Source organism: Macrobrachium rosenbergii, chromosome 15, assembly GCF_040412425.1.
Source record: "Macrobrachium rosenbergii isolate ZJJX-2024 chromosome 15, ASM4041242v1, whole genome shotgun sequence".
In the NCBI taxonomy this organism is placed as follows: Eukaryota; Metazoa; Arthropoda; class Malacostraca; order Decapoda; family Palaemonidae; genus Macrobrachium; species Macrobrachium rosenbergii.
This window is the reverse complement of record NC_089755.1, coordinates 11,881,127-11,907,626: the sequence shown is the minus strand read 5'-3', so window position 1 is coordinate 11,907,626 and position 26,500 is coordinate 11,881,127.

Genomic DNA, 26,500 nt, shown 5'->3' with positions numbered 1-26,500 from the left:
TTATTTTCAAATTTTCTAAAGAGAATTTTCTAATTTCTCTTAACCTTTTCCTCAAGTTCTTCACATATTCTCCTTGGATTTCCTCTTGATTTTCTTCCCAATTCTCTGCAAGAATCTTCAATGGACCTCTTATGTCTCGACCAAAAATCATTTCATTTGGTGAACATCCCATGCTTTCTTGATAAGCATTCCTAACTTCAAATAACATTAAAGGTAAACCAGCATCCCATTCTCTTCCTGATTCATTACAATACTTAGTTAACATACTTTTCAATGTCTGATGGAACCTTTCCAAGGCTTCTTGAGTCTCTCGATGATAAGCAGTTGATAACTGTTGTTTTATTCCCAACAAGTTCATCACATCCTGGAATAATTTTGAAGTAAAGTTCGTTCCTCTATCACTTTGCACAATTTCTGGTATTCCAAACTTGGAGAAAAACTCCACCAACTTCTCAGCAATTACCTTTGCACTTATACTTCTTACAGGAATCGCCTCAGGATACCTAGTCACTGGACACATTAATGTTAATAGATGTTCATTTCCTTTCTTTGTTTTCGAAGTGGCCCAACCACATCTATAATTACCTTGCTAAAGGGTTCTCCTCTAACTTCTATGGGATGTAGGGGGTGCTTTCTGAATGGTTTCATTGGGTTTTCCAGCTATCTGGCATGTGTGACACACTCTGCAAAATCTGCTAACATCCTTGTGAAGTCCAGGCCAGAAAAAATACTTCATAATCTTCTCAACAGTCTTCCTGATTCCCATATGTCCAGACTCGTGCGCTACTGCTACAACTTGTTTCCTCAATGGATATGGAATCAAAATTTGATGATATTCACCCCATTCAGCATTTCCTGGTATATCTGCAGGTCGATGCTTCCTCATTAGCAATCCTTCCTTTAGATAATAACAGGTGGAGGTTTGTTGCATCTCTTCTTGATCAACAACTCTGAAGAACAGATCAGCCAACGTTGTATCCCTCTTCTGCAGTTTCATTAGCTTCTCTCTAGTCACTTGACCAACTTCAAGGGCTGAATTCTCCATATCTGCTAACTCTGCTTCTGTAGTTTCACTACTATCTTCAGGAACACTTTGACTACTCGATGAGTCTCTTCAATAACAACAGGATCCTCTTCTTCTTGGGAAATCCCTTCATTACTAACACTAGGGGAAACTTCACTTTCCTGGAACAGTTCTTCTAATCTTAAAGATCCTTCACTTGAATCTTCTAGAGCAGGTAAATCCTCAGTATCTTCACTTGCAGACATAGTTCTCTTCATACTCCTGGTAGTTACACAACTTGGAAACAGGTGGGGGTTTTTCTTCTCTAAATCTACAGTAGGACTAACCCTTAACGGTTTGTCTGTCACTATAGGACAAGGAACAAATGGTACACCACCAACTTCATTACCCAGTAAAACATGTACACCTTCAACAGCTAGTGAGTCCTTTACAGCAAAATCAACATTTCCTGTCACCAATTCACAGGACAAATGCAAGCAGCATATAGGAGTTACCTCTTCTCCTCCTATACCCTTCAAAATAACTGAATCTCCGGTGAGATTCTTCTCCAACTGTGGGTGAGCACCACGAACTACCACACTATGGTTACTCCCCGTATCACGTAATACCTTGACTGGTACCTGCACACTTCCTCGAGTTGTCAGCGTACCTTCATAGATATATGGCTTAAAAGCCTCGAAGCTGCCCAGCCACTCACTGCTTGAAGTTACATTTCCACTGGTTGCTAAACACTCTGCTTGTTTAGTCTCAGTCTTCCCCACACTGCTCTTCGTAGTTTGCTTCACCTGGTTACCTTTAACCACTTGACCAACTGGTTTGGTCTGCTGTTGTGTCTGATAACAATCTCGACTGTAGTGTCCTACTCTTCCACACTTGTAGCAGACAACATTAGTCTTCTGTATCTGTCTTGAGAACAGACTGGATGATGAGGATTTAACATTCAATTGCTGAGGATGTTACCTGACTTTGTATTGGCATAGCCACTAGAAGGATTTCCAGTTGTAATGTTCTTGAAATTTGGATGAGATCTGAAACCTGTGCGTTGTTGGTTCTGGTACTTGACATTATAATTTCTTTTGCTAGAAATTATATTAAAATCTTCGCTCAATGTAGCAGCTTTGTCAAGTTTCTTAACCTCTCTCTCTTAAATAGGCTCTTATGTGTTCAGGAATTCCTCTAAGATATTGTTCTAGGACTACTAACTCTTCAAGTTCGTCCATAGATTTAACTTTAGCAGCCTCAACCATCGTTTTAAAACATCTTCTTACTTTGTAAGCATAATCCAAGAAAGTTATCTTGTCATCCTTTCTCAAAGATCTGAATCTTTCATTATAATATTCAGGGTCATCTGGTAAACTTGTAGCACATTATGTTTAAGTACCTTGTACTCTTTACACTGATCAGCTGATAAGGCTAAATAGGCACTTCTTCCTTTACCAATGAGAACACTCTGTAACAAGACCGACCATTTATCCTCTGGCCATCCCATACCTGAAGCCATTTTTTCAAAGTGATCAAAAAACTCATCTGGGGCTTCTTCTGTAAATTTCGGAATTAACTTCTGCACTCTTACTACATCAAATACAGGGTCTGAATTACCTTGAGTAGGGTTAGACGGTGTTACAGGTAACTTGGAGCGGGCTTCTATCAATTTCATCTCTCTTTCATAATCTTCTTGTTTCCTTGCTCTTTCTCTTTCCTCTTTTGCTCTTTCTCTCTCCTCTTTTGCTCTTTCTCTTTCTTCTTTCTGCTTTTTCTTCTTCTCTTTCCTTTCTTTCTCTTTTCTCTCTATGTTCTCTTTCTCTTTCTGCCTGTATCTTCAGCTTAATCAAATTTTCTTCTGCTTCTATACGTCTAATCTCTGCTTCTGCATCACTTTTCTCTTTCTTTTGTTCATGTTTATCTGTAAATTCTGCCTCAGCTGCATTCAACAATTCTTGCGCCTCTCCCAACTCTTCATCTACTTTACCAGAGTCCATCAATGCTTGGATTGCAATATATTTGATTTGTGCCTTAATCATACCACTAGACACATTACCCCCACATGCCACTGCTAAAGCAATCCACTGTGCCTTAGTTAGGTTGGATTCAGATAACTCTTGGATGGAAGGAGTTGCTAAAAACCTCTGAACATTGAACAGAGCCATTTCCTCTAAGTTACTCAACTAAATAATTCACAATACAAAGCAAAAAATAACTATGTGGTCACTCTCCTATCAAAATGTATCCCTAACACCACCAGTATAAACCATAAACCAGAGTGATATTTTGTTTTGTTCCACGGGTCTCTGGGCACCAAACAATATAATGTCACGATGCGTATCAAGTACCTGGTTACTACACAACTAATCTCAAGATTCAAAAATATACCTCACTTCAGCCAGATACCTGAACTCTCATAACATTAATTGTTACGACTGAGTACTCTAAAGGTAACAGTGATCCCTTAAGAAAAAACTTATTTATCACTTGAAAAAAATCAAACTAAGTCTATCAGAATATGTGTGAGGTATCAAAAATTAAACTAGAAATCTTCTAGAGTAAAAGGGCATCACTCCATCAAAAACTCTGTTTCCCTGGTCTTAATTCACTTTAGCAAAACTAAAAGAACAAAACATGTTTATCACTTTGCCTTATGCACACACAATCAATCCTATTCACTGATGGTCAATAAATGAAACACTGTTTTTCTAAAAATGTTAAATACAAAAATTTATTTTCAGATTCAAAGTTTATAATTAAAATTCACAATTAATTAGAATTCACAATCTGAAAAATTTACTACTAGTTGAAAATAACACAAAACTCAATGAATTCTTGAATTAAATTATGAAACAAAACTAATTCACAAAAACTTTATCAGGAATTTAAATTAATCAAGCAAAATTTAAACTATCAAGAATTATTCAAGATTTAAAAAGAAAATCTCAATAAATGAAATCAAGTATGCAATGTTAAATTAAGTATGCAATGTTAAATTAAGTATGCAATGTTAAATTACCAAGAAATATTTACAATGCTATGTAAATAAATGTTACATCACAAACATAAAAATGTGAAAATATAAAGAAATTGTAAATAGAAAAACACACAAAAATACACATAAGATTTATCAATAATGATTTCACTTGTTCAAAATTTCCTAACTTATCATACCATGGTATCAATAAGTAAAATTTCACGTTACCTTACACAAACTTGTGAAAACCTCTGTAAATCACTTGCTGCAGCTGCGTTACTCAAAACACACTTTTTACCAGGCGAAATTCATGAACTAAATAATTTTACTAAATTCAGATCTCAAAAGTTAATGTTAAAATGTGACCACAAAACACTATGTTAAAATTATCTCTTTCTAAGAACGAGAGAGAGAGAGAGAGAGGAGAACCAATTGGACTGGTCTCAGAAATCAGAATGAAGTAGATTTTAGGATTCCAGTAACAGTGAAACAATTACGTGATGTCATTAAAGCATTTTGGGTGCGAGATACAAAAGTTCTAGAAGCAGGGAAGTGACGTCACTAAAGCATTTTGGGTGCGAGATACAATGGAGACAAGCTTCTAGAAGGAAAGTTACGTCATCCCAGCAAAACGTTTTGAACGCATCTTACAAAACATGACGTAATTGATCAGGACACGTATTCTTTCTCTCCAAGTGGCGTACGTGACTTGAACATGCAACAACGTGAAATCACTCGTCTCGAGCCCGTATGGGACGAATCGGCGTTTTTGCAAACCTGTCATCGCTAACCCAAAACAAAGCGTTCCCTCTTATCTCAACTGATGACAATTGAAATGAAACAAGCCCTGGTGGACACACACACGTGTTCACATACTACGCTTTTACCAAGAAAGATATTCGCTCTAAATTACGTTACTATTAAAACTGTATTAACAATTCTAAATTACGATATCAAGTAATCATTAGCTCTTTTGAGATCTGATGCCAAGCTAAATATGACACTTTAACAACCATTATCATTAAACATAACACATGAAAAAAGTAAATATGTCAAAATTATAGGAGGATATACGTATTACAAGGCAACATCATGAAATTATATATATATATATATATATATATATATATATATATATATATATATATATATATATATATATATATATAATTTTTGTATATTTTCATGGGCTATTAATATAACACGAAAGGAAAGCTGCATTTTATTTATGGAGTCGAAGCACGCACATATGCATACACACACACACACACACACACACACCAATGAAAGTGTAACCTTTTTTAATCTTACACTTTCTCTTTCCCACCTTGCTTTATCGTATCTGTCCTTCTCCGATTTATTTCTTGACTTTCTCTCCATATTTAATAGATATTTTCTTATTTTCAAGTCCTATTCATTGTGAGTTTGACATACCTCTCGATTTAAGTACATAAATCATAATATATACCTTTTTCCTTTCCATTAAAAGACGAATCCTGTTATGAGAATGAGACTCAGTCTAAAAGATCTGTCCATTTCAGAATGAAGCTCAAAAGAGAATATTAAGAATCAGAGACAGGAAAGAGTTAGAAATGACACCACAAAGGAAATGACGGAATTTCCATATGGAGATGAAATAATGATGAAAGGGAGATGGAATGAAATACAAAGTTTAGGCCAAAGGCCAAGCGCTGGGACCTATGAGGTCATTCAGCGCTGAAAAGGAAATAGAGTAAAAGATTTGAAAGGTGTAATGGGAGGAAAACCTCACAGTTGCACTATGAAACAATAATTGTTAGGAGAGGGTAGATAAAAAGATGGAATAAAAAGAATATGAACGGAGGTACAGTAAAAGGAATGAAAAGGGTTGCAGCTAGGGGCGAAGGGACGCTGCAAAGAACCCTAAGTAATGCCTACATTGCCCTGCGAGAGGTGCACTGACGGCACTACCCTCTACAGGGATGATGATGAAAAGGAGTTTCATAAGGAATATATAAATAATATTAACAAATCCGCCTTTTGGAAAAAAAAGAGCGTTGAAATGTAAAGTTAATTTTCCTTTTACTGTTAAATGTGTCTTCGAAAGGTCAAAGGAAAGGAAGAAATATTATTCTCCCTCTCAGCTGAATCATTTTTCTTCAGGTGAAATGGACGATACAGAAGCCGCTAATCTTCCCCATTAAAATATTAAAAAAAGTCAACAAAACCAATTTCCTTCGTAACTCTCCATCGCCAACTTTTCTCTTAAAAAAGAAATAAAGAATTAAGTAAAGTTCGAGAATTTGAACTGGGCTTTGAAGTGGCGTGTAGCGTATCGAGAGAACTATTTTTCTTCTTCATTTGATCTTAGTAGGGTAACGAATTCCGTCTGTTCTTTCGATCATTTTATCTCATTCGCGAAAAGTGGAATACCTTGACATTAAGTGTCTCTGGATGTTATGTATATAGACTGAATTATAATATTAAAACCTCTTGAGACAAATTGCTTTAAAATCATACGCTGAATTTCCTCATATTCTGCTATTTCAACCCATTTCAGTTATCAATTATCTCTATCTTCCAATATATATATTCCATTCAGTTATCTCCGATACTCTCTTTCAACATTGCTGTTAATCGTACAGTGCCATAAGGAATAAGAATTATTTTTCACGAGTAAATTTATTGACGGAAGGAACAAGTAAAAGCCTAGGAACAGAATCCACTGAAGCGAGCTGAATTATAAAGGAGAAATTATGTCGTAAATAAGTTTTCATGACTGAAATATGTTTTATTGAGCGTGCAAATAAACCATCCATTATACCTTCCGAGAAACTTATGAATTTAAAAAAATAACAAAATATTCACGAAAAACAGGAAAATAACCAAATTATAAAGACCCTCTTTTATCCAATTCCGATGACATTCATTTTATTGTCTGGGAAATATAAGAGTCAGCTAGAGAAGAGGGGAACCCATCACATGGTCCAATTTTCTCCCCCAAAAATTAAATTAAAATAAAAAAAAAATCGATAGGAGATAAAAAGGAAGAGCGTCTGTCTGCTGGCATTCATGAAATAAAGACTTTGTAGGGAACAGAGTAACCCATTATATATATATATATATATATATATATATATATATATATATATATATATATATATATATATATATATATATATATATAAAGGTATATATAATATAAACAAATATATATATATATATATAATATATATATATAAATATATATATATATATATATATATATATATATATATATATATATATATATATATATATATATATATATATATATATATATATATATATATATATATATATAATATATATATAATATATATATATATATATATATATATATATATATATATATATATATAATATATATATATATATATATATATATATATATATATATATATAATATATATACCGGCTACAGGGCTCGTTTACATCAAAACGGAGTTCGGCAAAGAGCGCTCATAAATTTTGAAACTTCAAAAACACCTTCTACTTTTAGAGGCAAAAAGTTAATTTTTCTAACGACCACATTAGAAACTGTAGATATCAACCATCCTTTTTGCTTGTCTTATAAATGGAGAGCGAAGTTTCATAATTAAATGCGATATAGATTTTTCAACTTTGAATGAATTTCGAACATGTTTTTTGGATCATCTTGCCAGAGAAAAACATGATTTATTTTTTATGATGCGTGATAACATGAAAATTTAAACTGATGTAAATATAAAACATGTTTTATGGGCTGTCTTGCCAAAGAAAACACTAATCTCGAAGGAAACGTGATAATATCATGAAAATGAAAAATGATGAAAATTTACCATTTTTGATGACTGATTCATATCCCCATAGAACTCCCCATGAAGTAGAAGAAATCAACTGCTCTTCAAGAAACTATTTTTGAAACTAGTGAATGGTAAGAATGAAGGTGAGTGAATAAAGATGAAAAATGAATGGCTCAGTAATAAATAATTTTTTTTTGCACTTCATAAATATTCGTGTAATGGATATCAATAGTTCTATAATAGTCAGTAGTAAAATCAATAAAGTACAATCAATATAGAAACATGTAAAGTCTAATACAATATTTCATAATAATAATGATAATAACAATAAAAATGTTGATAATAGTAATAATAAAAATTACAATATTGACAATAAATATACACATACAATCAACAATACCAAAAAAAACTACAACATTAGGAAAACATAAGATAACTGTGAAAAGTTAATTAAAGAATAAAGGACAATACAGTGAACAAATGTTGAAAATAAACTTCAGACAAAACAAAATAATAAGAGAAATGAATTACCTTTAAAAAAAGTTTGATTCGCTAAAAAACAAAAATAATATATCAACACTCACCAAAATCGAGGCAGTGCTGAGGTTCTGAAAAAAAAAAAAAACAAGATTATCAATCATATTATTGATAATAAAAATTTATAATAAATAATGTAATAAACTTTGATCATTGTTATGCTCGTATGTCGTTGTGTCTCCTTTGTAACTTTTGATTTTACTCTCTCTCTCTTTCTCTCTGAGAGACATACCCCAGAATGCGAGAACACTTGAGTCTTTTCCATATTCCTGAGCAAAGCAACAGTGAGTGAGAGAAGAGAGAGAGAGAGAGAGAGAGAGAGAGAGAGAGAGAGAGAGAGAGAGAGATAGTCTGGCTCTTTTGACACGTGTGAGTGAACATGTACGTAAGCTCATATGTTTATATGTCTGTATGTTTGTGCATGTGTGTGTGCGCATCATGTCCGTCTGACAAGAGTCCTTGACGAGTCCCTCCTCCAACGTCAAACAGCGAAGACGTCTCCGGAGAGAGAAAGAAGGAAGGAAGCTTTGGAATAACTGAGAAGAAGAAGAAGAAGAAGAAGAAGAAGAAGAAGAAGAAGAAGAAGAAGAAGAAATGTCCCTTTATTTATGCTTCAGATGCGCCTCCTCTTAGACCCTCAGGAATGACACAATGTTATCGTGCAAGCAATTCAAGGAATTTGCATAAAACTTCAGAGTATGCATTGGTAGCTTTATACTTCTTTCTCGTTGTCGAGACTCTTCTGCTGAAGTTGGGACTGAAGAAGAAGAGAGCTATTGCAGGCAAGGCCTTCTAGTGACGGAACTTGCAAGTTCAGGTTCTGGGCTTTGTTAAGAGATTAATTTGGAAATGGATGTCTTAGGAAAATTGGTTTGAGCGCCTTTAAAAGATGTCTCGAAGGATGATTAAAAACTAAATTAACAATATATATATATAAATATATATATAAATATAAATATATATATATATATATATATATATATAAATAAATTACTATTAACGGGACCTCATTCAAACAGGATGATATCTAGTGGAGATATTTATTCAAAAAAGTTACAAGCATTCTAGGACAAACAGTCCTCATTGTCAAGTACCCGTAAAAGCAAAACAAACTATTACGTAAAGCTTCGTCACAATTCGTTTGCACTAATTATTCTTGACTAATCATACGTAATAATTATGATTCATATAGCCTACAGTCACTGTGTTCGAACCTAAGTGATAAAGCAGGCAACATTTTCCTGACAACTGAAGGTAAATATTTAAAAGACTCTTCATACCCCTAAAAGTTCTGGGCAATACTCAGTGCAGAAATTATTAAACGATATAATTTGAATAATCCAATGCCCTGGAATTGAAGGGGAAAGAGACATAGTAACTAATTACTGATAATGATTTATCCTTAATTATTCAGTTTGCATTAACGTAATGGATCAGGCTTCATAATTATAAAAAGAATAGAATAGAATATAGAATTTAGGCCAACGGCCAAGCGCTGGGAACTATGAAGTCATACAGCGCTGAAACGGATATTGAGTAAGAATGTTTGAAAGGTGTAACAGGAGGAAAACCTCGCAGTTGCACTATTAAAAAACTGTTAGGAGAGGCTGGAAAGTAAGATGAAAGAAAGAGAATATGAACGGAGGTATAGTAAAAGGAATTCGTAATTATAATACAATCTGAAATGATGCTTCAAAAACTACAACAGTCAATGAGAGATGAATTTTATTGTAAATGGTTTCAGTGAAATCATTAACAATAATGTTTCTTGTACATTTCTCTACGCAAGTATCGATGTGGATCTTTTCAAATTTCCAAGGGGCTAATTACAGACTCCAGTATTTCCTATTCCAACCTCTATATTTCAACCAGAGATTCCCCTCACTCTAATGAATAACATAACAGAAAACATTCTCCCATTACAACTCAACGCCCCATGTGAAAACAGCCATTAAATATAGTTTGCATTTCATTAATGTGATGACGAACTAGATTCCCTCTGATAAGAGTAATTAACCTTGTGGGCTCTATTGACAAAGCAGGTATCATTCAATCAGAGTAATTAAAATAATCATAGGAGAAAAATATACAACTGTCACGTGATCTAAAGGTAATATCAATCGCGCTTTCCGGGAAAGATTTTTCCCAGATGGATTTTCATCACATATTTTTTTTTTTAGAAGACTCTTGAGGACCTTTGAATGAACATCAAAGAATGACCTCAAACCTTTTATTCTTTCTTAGTTAAATCAGCTCCCAGGCCTCATTGGAATGCATTGCCAAATACACCAAACGTAAAATTCTTTGAGCAGCTGTGAGGTTTATGGTGTGTCTTTTCAAAGGTCAGACAATCGAAGCCGATTGAATTAAACTGACAAACAAGAGGGATCTGTCACAACAACGAGTAGAGGAAACCGGATGAAATCGGCCACATATCCTTCAATCCTATTTATAGAAGGATTCCCTTCTCCTCCTCCCCCGCCCCCTTCCCCGGGGCTTAGACGGTACCTAACGACCTCCACATCCCTTAATTGCCTGTCATTGCAAGACGCCTTCTGTAAAATGTTCTCCTGTGGACTGCAACAGAAGGCAAATAAAGGTTATGAGGTTTTCCTTTTTCAGAGTTGTAATATGTAAATATATTATGTAATGGTATTATAATATATATAAATATATATATATATATATATAAATATATATAAATATATATATATATATATATATATATATATATATATATATATATATATATATATAATATATATATATATAATCAATAAAAATAAATAAATTAAGCTGATTAAATAAATGAGTTTCCCCTGGCCGGCTGATGATTTCAGTTACAGGAATTTATTTCTGGTGATAGAAATTAATTTCTAAACAATAATAAAGTTCAAAAAATCACAATAAATGTAATAAAATATTTCTAAATAACTTTGTCCAAATTCTTAGCCAAATTAAGTAATAAATGTTTAAAGAATATCAGAGCTAAAATTAATCAAGCTCAGTGGTCAGGTTTAAACTAAGGTAATAACAGTTATAACAAAAATATATCTAAATATATACAATAATATATATAAAAATAAAAAAATATATAAATGTAATTTTATAATGTATGTATATAAATATATCATATAAATCAATATATAAATAAATATATATATATGATATAAAAATAAATATATAAAGATGAAAATCTTATACATCAAGTATTTTATGAATTACAATAAACAGTAGATGTTTAATTAATAAGTGGGGTGAAATACATTCTGAAAAACCTTGAGAGGATGTTTAGCTGTTATCTAACTCGTTTCCTAATTAAGTAAAACTGTTATGTCAGGTTTCTCAAGACGTGGGATTTAAATACAAGATTTTTTGAGTGTGTTCTCTGGCAAAATCCATAAAAAATATTGTTAATAAATAATTAAAAGTTTATAGGATGTGAAAAATTAGTTATGAGACAAATGATCATTCGAAGACCAACACTGAACATTATTAAAAGTCTCCAGTGAAGAATCTAAAAAGTTTGAAACCTGTCGATTAAGATAAATAAATTGCTGAATATAAATAAACGGTAGACATTATAATTTCATTTTTGTATCATTTGAATCAAATTTAGTAATGTGTACTTTATAAAACATTGGAGGAATTAAATATCTTTTTTTTATGCATTTTTTGTTTAATAAGGGTTTTATTTACTTCTTCAGACGCTGAGAATAAAGTTTAAGATGTACTCAAATAAAAAATCATAATCCTTCAATAAATAATTAAGGGATCACGATTTAAGACAATAATTAGTTAAATATGATGAACTGAAAATGACTGTATAAATAAAAACATTTATATTCCATTTAATTTCATTGTTTAATTACCAATGTCAATTATGTTAGATTATTTCAAATAAAAGATGGAGCTTGTTTTCCTTAGACCTGAGAGTTTATAAATAAATAAAGAAAGAAAAATCTTAGAGATATAACTAGTTTTAGAAATTTTGACACGGTTCTCAAATCAATTTGTGAAAAATATATAAATTTCTCGACTTTGAAAAATTAAATAAATAATAAATAAAAACAACACAATATATATATATATAAATATATATACATAATAAATATATATATTAAATAAATATATATAATATATATATATATATATATATATATATAAATATATAGTAAATAATATATATATATATATATATATATAACGGAAATAATATATATATATTTATATATATATATATATATAAAATAAATATAAATATAAATATATATATAAAATATATATAATATATATATATATATATATATATATATATATATAAATATTAACAATAATATATAATATATATATATATATATATAAATATATATATATATATATATATATATATATATATATATATATATAAATATATATATATATATATATATATATATATATATATATATATATATATATATATATATATATATATATATATATATATATATATATATATATATATATCTTAGATGAATGAATAGACATTGTCGCTTTCATTATATAGAGAGAGAATTAAAATCACTCTCAGCCTATTCTCTCAACAGGTAAAGTAGCAGTCTCTCAGAAAGTCTAAATTTCAGACGAAGCGAATAATGACAAATTTTTTATTGGACCCCAAGGCAAAAAAAAAATGACTCCCATAAGAGTAACTGTTCACCAGCATATTATTTAACGAAAAAAAAAAAAAAAAATGAACTTAGACAACCTCACTTTTCCTCTTAAACCTAAAATTACATCAAATGTTTACGTTTTCGGCAGACTGGCATTAGGGCTTCCAATTAGTGGAGGGACGCCTGCAGTGTGCCGGAGTAAACAACTTGGAAATGGCCTTTTTGTGAGTTCTCTCTCTCTCTCTCTCTCTCTCTCTCTCTCTCTCTCTCTCTCTCTCTCTCTCTCTCTCTCCATTTATATTGTCTATTTGAAAGGGTAATAAAATTTTGAGTTGAAAAACGAAATTCAAAAGATCCCGTAATCAATGGAACATTTAACTCTTTTAAAATTTCCGAATTGACTGTCACGAAATTATTTTTATCTTGTCTATTTGTTTATTAAGTACTGGAAAAGAATCTTTTAACGAATGTTAATTATAAATTTTGTTATAAATACTGAATGTAGACAATTTTCAATACGATATTTCTAAAGTTAAGAGTTTCCAATTAACGAGAACTGTGCATCTTACATTGCACTCAAAACAAGATCCATATTAAATTATTAGATCACTCCACTCACCAGATGAACTACAAAAAGAAGGCACAGCATCACATTCTTGAAAGTAAGAACGCTATTCCTCCTATTCCTAAGAATATGAGGCTTTTTGTGCTTTTGTGGGAGGTGAAGTCATTTACCTTGATTAGCAAAGGACCTCCAGAGGTCTGACTCTGAGCAAACACCTTCGAAATGAGCAGAATTCAAAAGAAGAATGATTGAATTCAAAGTTCTTACAAGAATTATTATGTATAACACTGACTGCATGCACTGCAAGAGAGAGAGAGAGAGAGAGAGAGAGAGAGAGAGAGAGAGAGAGAGAGAGAGAGAGAGAGAGAGAGAGAGAGAGAGAGAGAGAGAGAGAGAGAGATGAGAGAGAGTAACTCGGAGAGTTTTCACACCAACTTCCTCCTCTCCTGACATCATTTTTGGGAGCCATATTGGCTGTCAGACTTGTTGAGATTTCCTGCTAAAGATTTGATATCCAGCTGAACTGGAAGACTGGAAGCTGGAAAAGACATGACGTCATTCCAGTTGCCTACAAGTCATAAGTGTTGCGCTGATAAGTGCACTCGTTGGATGAGTGTGTGCTTTTTATCTATTTCTTTTGCTATAAAATATAACTAAAAAGACAGTTTAGTTCTGGGAAGCAACAAATATCATTTAATTTCGAAATCATTTATCTTACATTACAAAGGAATTATATTTCAGAAATGCATCTGCCCAAGGCAGATGATCTTGTTAATCTTAATTTTCCTTGGCTGTGTCATTTCCAAGGTAGAGTCATTCCATATTAAATGATGCACTGTGGGTTCATGTTCGTGAATAAAAATGTCACGCAAGTATAAGTGACAGATATATATATATATATATATATATATATATATATATATATATATATATATATATATATATATATATATATATATATATATATATATATATATATATATATATATATATATATATATATATATATATATATATATATATATATATATATATATATATATATATATATATATAACTCCCAAAACAAATGAGTGGCTGTATTTACACGATTCCTTGTGCTGGGTGTAGTAATAAATACCTAGGTCAAACTGGTAAAGGACTAGATTACCGTCTAAAACAGCATCGTTATGCAGTTCGAACAGGTCAATTGACAAGTGGTTTATTTGTACACATGAATGATTTTAACCATTGTATAGACTGGAAAAATTCATCTGAGATAATTTTTTGTAACCACATTGTTAAAAGAAATATAACTGAATCTGCCTTTATTAAGCATTTTAACAATCGACTTATGAAATTTAGTTCAGGTCTTTTTAAATGAGATAGTTACCTTGTTCATAAAATTGTAGGGAAGTACAAAGTCACCTTTTAGCAACAGCCTGTTCTAACTGACTGCAGTTTCAGTTCTTAAGCATTTTTAAAGTATTCTTACTTATTGTTTGGTGGTGACAATTTATTTTCTTCAAACTAGTGATTACATACAGTAATGATGTTTTGCTTGTTAATGGCTTTGATCTTTGTTTTGTGAAGTTTTCTTGTTTGTCTCTATTTATTTTACTTTGTACCATGAAAAGAAGTCTACGTATACACAAAAGCGTTTGGTACCTGGTCTTTCATTTTCACCTTTCATATATATTATACGTATACGTTTGTATATGCAGTTTTATGATATTATATATATATATATATATATATATATATATATATATATATATATATATATATATATATATATATATATATATATATATATATATATATATATATATATATATATATATATATATATATATATATAATATATATAACACTAATCTGGTACTCAATTCATCACTGAATTATTGTCTAATCAATATGCAAATGTATTTTAATTCCCTAACACAGACTGCATAACCACGACCACACCCATATAAATAAGGCAGAATCCTTCTTGCATTTTCAATAATCTCGAGAACTCGTGTTGGGGTGGGGGCTGGGGGGCACAGGTGAGATATCATCAACAGCCTCATTCCAGAGTCCTAATGAGTGCTGATGAAATGTTGCCTCCATAAACAATGTGAAAACCAATTACAGTGAAATGGTTTTTTCACTTATAACGGGTTCTAGGGAAATGTCTAATTAGCATTCTTCCCTCTTTCTATGGAATTACAGAGAGAGAGAGAGAGAGAGAGAGAGAGAGAGAGAGAGAGAGAGAGAGAATTATTGGTCTCTCCAAAGTTGGAGAGATAACCGCTGATGTATTTGCTGGTATGTCATTTAGGGCTCAATAATGAGCAAAGGCATTTATGGAAATTATATACATACATATATATATATATATATATATATATATATATATATATATATATATATATATATATATATATATATATATATATATATATATATATATATATATATATATATATATATATATATATATATATATATATATATATATATATATATATAGAGAGAGATAGAGAGAGATATATATATGAGAGAGTAAAAGAGAAGTGAGTTTAGACAGAAAAATCCAATCTCGAAATAGGAAAGAAGAATCTTGCAACATAGTACGAAGGAAAAGCCTTTCTAACTTATCCTTGAAGACGAGGTAACCTTCAGTCAGGATAATCTTTATTCGTTAAAAAAATAAGTATTGATTTTTGGGAACATCAAAGCAAGAAGCGAATTCCTAACGAAGTTTGCAGCGGAAAGCAAAAGGAAAGAATTCCCTCAGATATGGAAATTGCGACGCCAGATAAGATGGAGGAGATTTTTTGGTCGTGTTGACTTCAGTGGAATAATATCTCCTTCCTTTGTTCCTTGAAATCAAGTCTTGTTTTATACAGAGTGACTTCCAAATAAATAAGTAAATAAATAAATAAGTAAATAAATAACTATATAAAAATGAAGCAATGTTTCTGGTTAAGTCTGACTCTACGTCTGACTAAGGCTGGAAGCCGAAGAAAGAGCAATCGTGCTGGGTGATGTTAATGGAAAAGAAACTAAAAATAAACAGTCTTAACTGACAGTTACAGAATTCTTCGAGCGAAAGTGAATGTTAGCAGTCTTGTGAAGATATATTTGTGTGAAAGTTTGACACCTGGAAAAGCGTGACATTTATAGAATAGGGTAATTATTCTGAAGAATGAGTTAATGGTCATGAAAAGTGAAGGACTGGTGATGTATTAGCACAGAGTAATTGGAGGACTTAACAGAATGACATAAATGGTTTATTTATACAAAAAAGGACAGAAAGACGAGTGATGACCAATTCAAAATTTGGGGTTGGGTCCTGAACCCCTTTAATTTACCTGTCACTTCTTGAATAACAAATTCACCTTAGTCAGCATAGTGCTGAATTTGCCCAGTGACAACATTCTGTCTCAAGCTCCCAGTATTTCAGTCTTATTTCCTTTCCATTTAGAAGAGAATATAGAATAGAATGCGATAGAATTTGCCAGCATAAAGGCCAATAATGCTGGGACTTATGGGTCATTGATTGCTGAAAGGGAAATTGGGAGTTAAAAGGTTTGAAAGGCGTAACATGAGGAAACCCTTTTGCTGTTGCAATATGAATCAATTGTTAGGAGAGGGTGGAAAGTAAGATAGACGAAAGAGAATATAAAAGGAGGTACACTAAAAGGAATGAAAGGGGTTGCAGCTAGGGGCCGAATTGACGCTGCAAAGAACTTTAAGTAATGCCTACAGTGCACAGCATGAGGTGCACTGAGGGTACTAACCCCCCTCCCCCGACACGGGATCGTCAACATTCATGATTTGCAGGAAACGCCACCAGCACACCATAATGAAGGCAGTCAGTCGCTATTCCTGTATTAGAGTCCTTGGTGGGTCTGAGGAGGCACAGCAGGAGGAATGAGTGATAAACAGCAGAGGAAGGTGAGATATAACAGCGGAGGAGGAGGAGGAGGAGGAGGAGGAGGAGGAGGAGGAGGTCTCTCACCCACAGCTGTGTCTCTCGCCTTGCCTGACTGGCTTTGCTTTGTCCTGGGGACAGGTTCGATTTAGTCGAGCGCTGCCTTTGGGTCTTTCTTATGAGACGATCGAGGAATGACTTGGGAGAGGTAATGCTTCAGTGATTTGCTTTTAACGAGGAATTACATGATAGAATTTGCCTTTTTATACATCATTATTGTAAATATTTGAGCTATAAGCATTGTAATTCCTATCTCTATCAAAGATTCATAGGATGTTATTCAAACGGTGTCCTTTAGCATTCCCATCTCGGTTATCACTCAATCTCTCTCTCTCTCTCTCTCTCTCTCTCTCTCTCTCTCTCTCTCTCTCTCTCTCTCTCTCTTCGGTATCAATAGTATGAGTGGTATATCGTGTTCAGCTCATAACTAAACATACCAGCGTTCGATCCCCAAACAGGGCTCGGCTGGAATGGCATGAGAGTCTCCTAAAAATGCAGTCACCCCTGCTGATCACACCCAGCCTCGAATAGCTGATCTTGATCCATTAACTCTGATTTTGTGAGTTTATCTGAATGAGAAGCCCATGAATTGATGACATTTTGGTAGCCTGAGACTTGTCTGCTAAAGCAGCTAAGTGATTACCTAACTACCACAGGTAAATATTAACACGGCTCTTCAAACCATCAAGTGTCTCTTTTATGAGAAAAACGGCCGAGGAAATCTTTGTGAAACGGAATCCACTCGACTGACTTGACACGAAATTGCCTCAACATCTCAGCAGAAGCTCCGAGGTGACACCCTCCATTACCACTGACAACATTCCTGACTCGGTTCCCACAAAAGAGAGAGAGAGAGAGAGAGAGAGAGAGAGAGAGAGAGAGAGAGAGAGAGAGAGAGAGAGAGAGTTGAAGACTTTTTAAGTTCATGAAGATGAGTCTTACTGTGAATGGAACCAAAGCAATAAAGAGGAATTTATTCAAAAGAGAAGGATCTCATGTGTGGATATTGCTCTAGGCCGATGTTGTCAAACCATGAACTGTCATGTTGTCACACTATCAAGGCAATGTTGTCAAACCAAAAAGTTTTATGTTGTCAGACCATGAAGTTTCATGTCCCACTATACCACTATACACGCAAATGTTTTCACACCAAGAAGTTTCATGTTGTCTGACAAAGAAGTGTTATGTTGTCACAATATTGAGGTTGATGCTGTCACACCAAAAGGTTTCATATTTTCAGACCAGGAATTGTCCTGTTGTCACAGTAAAAATTCCGATGTTGTCACATCAAGAAGTTTCATGTTGTCAGCCCATGAAGTGTCATGTTGTTACACAATGAAGGTCAATGTTGTCATAAAAAATTCATGTTACCAAACCAGGAAGTTTGCTGTTGTCAGGGTGTGAAGGCCCATGTTGTCACACCAAGAAGTTTCATGTTGTCTGACCAAGAAGTGTCATGCTGTCACACTATGAAGGTTAATGTTGTCACACCAAAAAGTATCATGTTGTCAGCCCATGAAGTGTCATATTGTCACAATATGAAGTCCCATGTTGTTACATGTAGACATTTCATGTTGTCAGCCCGTTAAGTGTCATGTAACACTATGAAGGCCGATGTTGTCACCAAGAAGTTTCATGTTGTCAGACCATGAAGTGTCATGTTGTCACAGTACGTAGGCCCATGTTGTCAAATCAAGAAGTTTCATGTTGTCAGACCACGAAGTGTCATGTTGTTGTCACTATCAAGACCATGTTGTCAAATCAAGAAGTTTCATGTTGTCAGACCATAAAGTGTCATGTTGTCACAATATGAAGGTTGATGTTGTCACACAAAGAAGTTTCATGTTGTCAGACCATGAAATGTCATGTTGTCACAATGTGAAGGTTGATGTTGTCACACAAAGAAGTTCATGTTGTCAGACCGCGAAGTGTCATGCTGTCACACTATCAAGACCAATGTTGTCACACCAAGAAGTTTCATGTTGTCAGACCATGAAGTGTCATGTTGCCACACTATCAAGACCAATGCTGTCACACCAAGAAGTTTCCTGTTTTCACACCACGGAGCTTCATGTCACACTATCAATATCAATGCTGTCACACCAAGAAGTTTCATGTTGTCAGACCACAAAGTGTCATGTTGTCACACTATCAAGGCCCATGTTGTCACACCAAGAAGTTTCATGTTGTCAGACCACAAAGTGTCATGTTGTCAGGGTATGAATCAAGCGATGTTGTCACACCAAGAAGTTGTCAGGTTAATGTTGTCACACGAAAAATGTTGTCAGACCACAAAGTGTCATGTTGTCACACTATCAAGACCCATGTTGTCACACCAAGAAGTTTCTGTTGTCATCCACAAAGTGTCATGTTGTCAGACCCATCAAGTCATGTTAGTCCATGATGTTTCATGTTGTCACATCAAAAAGTTTCTTGTTGTCAGACCAAAAGTGTCATGTCACACTATCAAGGTCATGTTGTCACACCAAAAGTTTCATGTTGTCAAACCACAAAGTGTCATGTTGTCACACTATCAACAGGTAAATGTTGTCACACCAAGAAGTTTCATGTTGTCAGACCACAAGTGTCATGTTGTCACACTATCAAGGTTAATGTTGTCACACCAAGAAGTTTCATGTTGTCAGACCACAAAGTGTCATGTTGTCACACTATCAAGCCCATGTTGTCACTCAAGAAGTTTCATGTTGTCAGACCACAAAGTGTCATGTTGTCACACTATCAAGGCCGATGTTGTCACACCAAGAAGTTTCATGTTGTCAGACGCCAAGTGTCATGTTGTCACACTATCAAGGCCCATGTTGTCACTCAAGAAGTTTCATGTTGTCAGACCACAAAGTGTCATGTCATGTTGTCAAGACCAAAACCCATGTTGTCAACATCAAGAAGTTCATGTCATGTCACACTATGAAGGTCAATGTTGTCACACTAAGAATTTTCATGTTGTCAGACCACAAAGTGTCATGTTGTCACACTATCATGGCCGATGTTGTCACACTAAGAATTGTCATGTTGTCAGACCACAAAGTGTCATGTTGTCGGACTATCAAGGCCGATGTTGTCACACCAGGAAGTTGCATGTAGTCAGACCACAAAGTGTCATGTTGTCACACTATCAAGGCCCATGTTGTCACACTAAGAAGTTTCATGTTGTCAGACCACAAAGTGTCATGTTGTCACACTATCAAGGCCCATGTTGTCACACCAAGAAGTTTCATGTTGTCATAACCCAAAGTGTCATGTTGTCAGACTTATCAAGGCCAATGTTGTCACACTAAGAAGTTGCATGTAGTCAAACCACAAAGTGTCATGTTGTCACAATACTGAGGGTGATGTTGTCACACCAAGAAGTTTCATGTTGTCAGACCACAAAGTGTCATGTTGTCACACTATCAAGGCCCATGTTGTCACACCAAGAAGTTTCATGTTGTCATAACCCAAAGTGTCATGTTTGTCACTAGTAAAAGACCGATGTTGTCACACCAAGAAAGTTTCATGTTGTCAGACCATGAAGTGTCATGTTGTCACACTATCAAGGTCAATGTTGTCACATAAAGTTTCATGTTATCAAACCAGGAAGTGTCATGTTGTCAGACTATCAAGGCCCATGTTGTCACACCAAGAAGTTTCATGTTGTCAGACCACAAAGTGTCATGTTGTCACACTATGAAGGTTGATGTTGTCACACCAAAAAGTTTCATGTTGTCAGACCACAAAGTGTCATATTGTCACACTATCAAGGCCCATGTTGTTACCATGAAGACATTTCATGTTGTCAGCCCGTTAAGTGTCATGTCACACTATCAAGGCCGATGTTGTCACCAAGAAGTTTCATGTTGTCAGACCATGAAGTGTCATGTTGTCACAGTACAAGGACCATGTTGTCAAATCAAGAAGTTTCATGTTGTCAGACCACAGAAGTGTCATGTTTGTTGTCACAAGTGTCATGTTGTCACAATATGAAGGTTGATGTTGTCACACAAAGAAGTTTCATGTTGTCAGCCCATGAAGTGTCATGTTGTCACAATATGAAGGTTGATGTTGTCACACCAAGAAGTTTCATGTTGTCAGACCAAGAAGTGTCATGTTGTCACACTATCAAGACCAATGTTGTCACACCAAGAAGTTTCTTGTTGTCAGACCACGAAGTGTCATGTTGTCACACTATCAAGACCAATGCTGTCACACCAAGAAGTTTCTTGTTGTCACACCATAAAGTGTCATGTTGTCACACTATCAAGACCAATGTTGTCACACCAAGAAGTTTCCTATAGTCAGACCACAAATTATCATGCTGTCAGAGTATGAATCCCGATTTTGTCACACCAATTAGTTTCATGCTGTAGCACTGTAAAGGTCAATGTTGTCACACCAAAAAGTATCATGTTGTCAGCCCATACAGTGTCATGTTGTCACAGGATGAAAACCCATGTTGTCACACCAAAAAGTGTAATGTTGTCAGTCCATGAGGTTTCATGTTGTCACAGTGAAAACCCATGTTGTCACACAAAAAGTATCATGTTAGCCCGTGAAGTTTCATGTTGTCACTTTATGAAGTCTCATGTTGTCACACTATGAATGCCGATGTTGTCACACCAATAAGTTCCATTGCAAATTATTCATGGTTCATGAACACACGACAATAAAAAAATAGTTCGTATGTTTGCTTACAAAATCTCTCTCTCTCTCTCTCTCTCTCTCTCTCTCTCTCTCTCTCTCTCTCTCTCTCTCTCTCTCTCTCACTCTCCTAATCATAACTGGCATTGAGAATAATTTCACTACCAAAATTCCATCCTCCCCAAATAAAAGTGTCTCTCACATTCCCTAATGCAGAAAAATTACTTAATATCAAAAACACATTTTCCTACGCTAATTTCGTTCATTCTCTTCTGCCATTCGTAATCAGAAAGAAAGAGAGAGAGATAGAGAGAGAGAGAGAGAGAAATAATTCGTAAAAGCTAGAATTATAACGTAATATCGACTAGGCCTAATCCAGGTCAACAAGACAACCTATTTTGAACTTGCTTTCCAAGACAACTAAAATTAGAAGGATAACAATTAATGTCCTTATTTTATTAAAGGATCCATCTGACTCAGTTTCTTGCCCAGACCCTGAAATTAGATCCTTCCTCCTCCTCCTTCCCGTCTGAGCAATGTTCTTCTCCCCTTGAGGAGGAGACTTCATGGGGAAAGTAGACATTTTGAAGTCATTAATTTACTTAGAGAGAGATGTTATGCCTGTCAGGCTCTGAGGGATGTTCATCTCTCTCTCTCTCTCTCTCTCTCTCTCTCAAAATCTCTCTCTCTCTCTCTTGTTTTGTTCTCTCAATTCCTCTCATTAATCTCTCATTGCCTATATCACAGCCAAATGATTATCCATTAATGTCCAATGAGGTCATTTAGTATAATGTTCAAGGCTCCTTTTCAGTCAATAAAAGCCTGTAATTCCATCAGAAAAATTTCAAGTTGAAAAGAAATTTTCACTGCGTTTTATTACTCAAACAAATAATCATTGTCAATTTTTCTTGTTTTGTAATCTGTTTAAAAGAATGAAGAACTGAGATTTGTCACACCATTTAAAGTTTCAATTATAAAAACATCATATAATTATATATAATAATTTTCATGAATTATTTTATTTTCTCATGACAAGATGCAAAAAGTATAAAGGATAAACACAAAAAAATAAAATTCTGTTTTTAAAATTTATAATTTTCAATACCAATCTCTCCAGCAAAACTCGCCCTAATCATATACTTATGAGAATAATTTCAGTCGAAAATAAAATTCCATCCTCCAGTTCCCGTAAAAATGAAAAGTCTCTCATATTCCCTAATGCAAAAAAATTCCTAATGCTGAAAAAATGGTCATTTTCCTATTTTGCTAGGCCTCTCTCAACGTCTCAGAATTCAGAGACTTGAGAGAGATTTCAGAGAGAGAGAGAGAGAAAGAGAATCAAAACCAAAATATATGTTAGGTTTGATTCAATAAAACAAGGTCAACCAGACAATCTATTTTGAATTTGCTTTCCAAGACATTTTGTGCTGTTTGAAGGAATAATTAATGTCCTTATTTTATTAAAGGATCCATGACTCCACAGACACCAAAAGAGCCCTGAGTGAATCCTCTTTTTGTTTAGCAATGTTTATAATATGAAAGTGAGGAGACATTATAAATGGAACATATATTCTTCTCTTTGACCAAAATCTATACATGATTAATGCTATCAATTATGGTATATATAATATATATATATATATATATATAATATTTATATATATATAACATATATATATATATATATATATATATATATATATATATATATATATATATATATATATATATATATATATATATATATATATATATACCAATATCTTACGATATACTGCTATTAATAATGATAGAAATAATTATATTACCATCAGAACAATAACCTATTATATACTTCTGCTAATAATAATGATGACAATATAAATTATATTAATAATACCACTACCAAAAACAATGCCATATAATATAAAGCTACCTCTACTAATAATAATGCTAATAATATCACCAAAGCGAATGCCATACAGATAACTACTATAAATAATCATGATGATAATGATAGCAATTATATCATAAATAACCTATTACATAGCCTAGCAATGTTAATATCAATTATGATGATAATACTAATAACGTCACTAAAAATGCCATAAAGTATAAAGCTACTTCTACTACTAATAATGATAATATTATCACCAAAGAGAATACCATTCAAAAATACGACCATTAGGTAATGCCAATGACAATAATTACATTAAAATAAAAACAATGTCATGCCATAATAATGATAATTATAGTAATAATAATAGTACTATCATCACCAAAAAGTATGCATAATAATAATAATAATAATAATAATAATAATAATAATAATAATAATAATAATAATAATAATAATAAATATCCGAATATCAATCTTCTCGAGCAAGACGAACATATTCCCTATGGGAAGCCGCGTCCAAGGAACCTCAAATCTGTTTTCTCCCGAATGACGCTCGAGGGCGCTGTTGAGAAGCTAATTACCGGCATTCTGTCACACCTGAGAGAGAGAGAGAGAGAGAGAGAGAGAGAGAGAGAGAGAGAGAGAGTTCAGTTTAAATACCACAGTTATTTCCATATTTCCAGAAAGAAATGCAGAGCAAAATTCAGTCAGTTGTCTTGTTTTGTGTTTGTGTAAAATAATTAGTAATCACTTGGATTATATCAACGATTATATGATTATATAATAATTGTGTATTTCTGTATAATATTCATGAATCATTTTAAGATGACACCCTATAACTGGTTTTCACTGGAGTCTATTTTGTTGTAGACGACCACAGGAATTGCACCGCCAGTTACTCGTACAAATAAATCAGTCAGTCTTCCTATGAAGTTGTGAGCTTGAAAACCATTGACTGATAGAACTGAGATTGAAGGTATAAATTTTAGTGACGCTTATATAGCAAAATTTCCTTATCATTAAATATTCGGACATTGAAAGGTTTCATTCAACAACTTCTGAACCTTATTACTGTATTTGTATTTATAAGTATGCTTACATGAGTACCTTGACGACTGATATGTTGACAAGTTTCTGATCATGCAACCTATTTAGTGCTAAATGTTTTGTGTTGTTTATATGAAGGTGTATACTGCTCAAAACGCATGTGCTTCCCTAATCCATTATCACACTGTGTATGGAAGTGTATGCATACAGCCGTCATATTTATATTACTGTAATACCTAAAATTCGGTCACAAATGACAGGTGACAGAGGAGGGGGTGGCAGAGCTGAAACAAGAGAACGGTCCAAAGCGTTTTGTAAAATGTCAGTGGATATGATCGGATATTGCTGTAATACTATGGCATATTACCTTAAGGAATCAGCTCAAAAGGACTTATGAAACGACAAAGGAAATATTTATGTCAAATTGATCGTGTTTAAAATATTACGGAATTTGGAAATAAAACTAGTAAAAATGCTTTATAACGTTTTATACACTTATGCTGCTGTTGGGTGATTATTCAACCATTTTTATATTATTGTTATGTAATATTCTAATTAAATTAAAGGCACATTATACAAGTGTCTTTGTATCTTCCCAAGTTTTTGCCACCCCTCAGAACGAGTCTTTCTCTTCGGGGCACCCCTCCCCCCTGCTTTCAGTACCTCGTGAGCTCGTGTCCGGAGTGGGTATAAGTGAAGTGTTGCCTAAAGGAATCACCTTTTGTGTTGTTCCCTTCAATTGCACAAATTTCGGGAGTCTCTCTCTCGATGGAACCTTACCCAGAAGAAGTACGAGTTGTGTTGGTGTGGCCTAAGTCATCAATCTTGCCAAGACTGAGCAGAAAGTTAGAGAAATTGGGAAAATCATCGGTGTTTATGGGCGACCAGTTGTACCGCTTCATTGCCAAGGCAGAGAACGGGCCAAGCCTTATCCCTTGTACCAGGGCGCAAGAAGACACATAGTGACGACATCTGAAACCCGAAAGCATATTGCAAGACAAGTGACTGCAAATATGCAAACCCCTTGAAGGCCTTCAGAACCAGAATTGAAGAGACACAACCCAGTCTCTGAGGGAATGGGTTTGACTGTTTGGGTTTCAAGAGTTTTCGTGCCTGTCGAAAGCCTCTAATGTCCTACGATCAAGGAAGGAAGCATAGGACTGAAAGAGAATCCTTAGGAGAAAGCCTTCAATGTCCTACGATCAAAGAAGGAAGCGTAGGACTGAAGGAGAGTCCTTTGGGGAGACGAGGCGACCTTCACAGTACTGGGAACTGATCACGGTCATGTGTACAGTAAGAAGGGATCGGATACCCATGCCTCCCAGGCACACTGTTAGTTTACACCTCAAAGCAACCTGATTAGGTGATGGTATGGGCTAGCCTTTGGTACTATGGCTTTGGTGAAGGTGTCTTGTTAGACAGAAACATCAAGAAG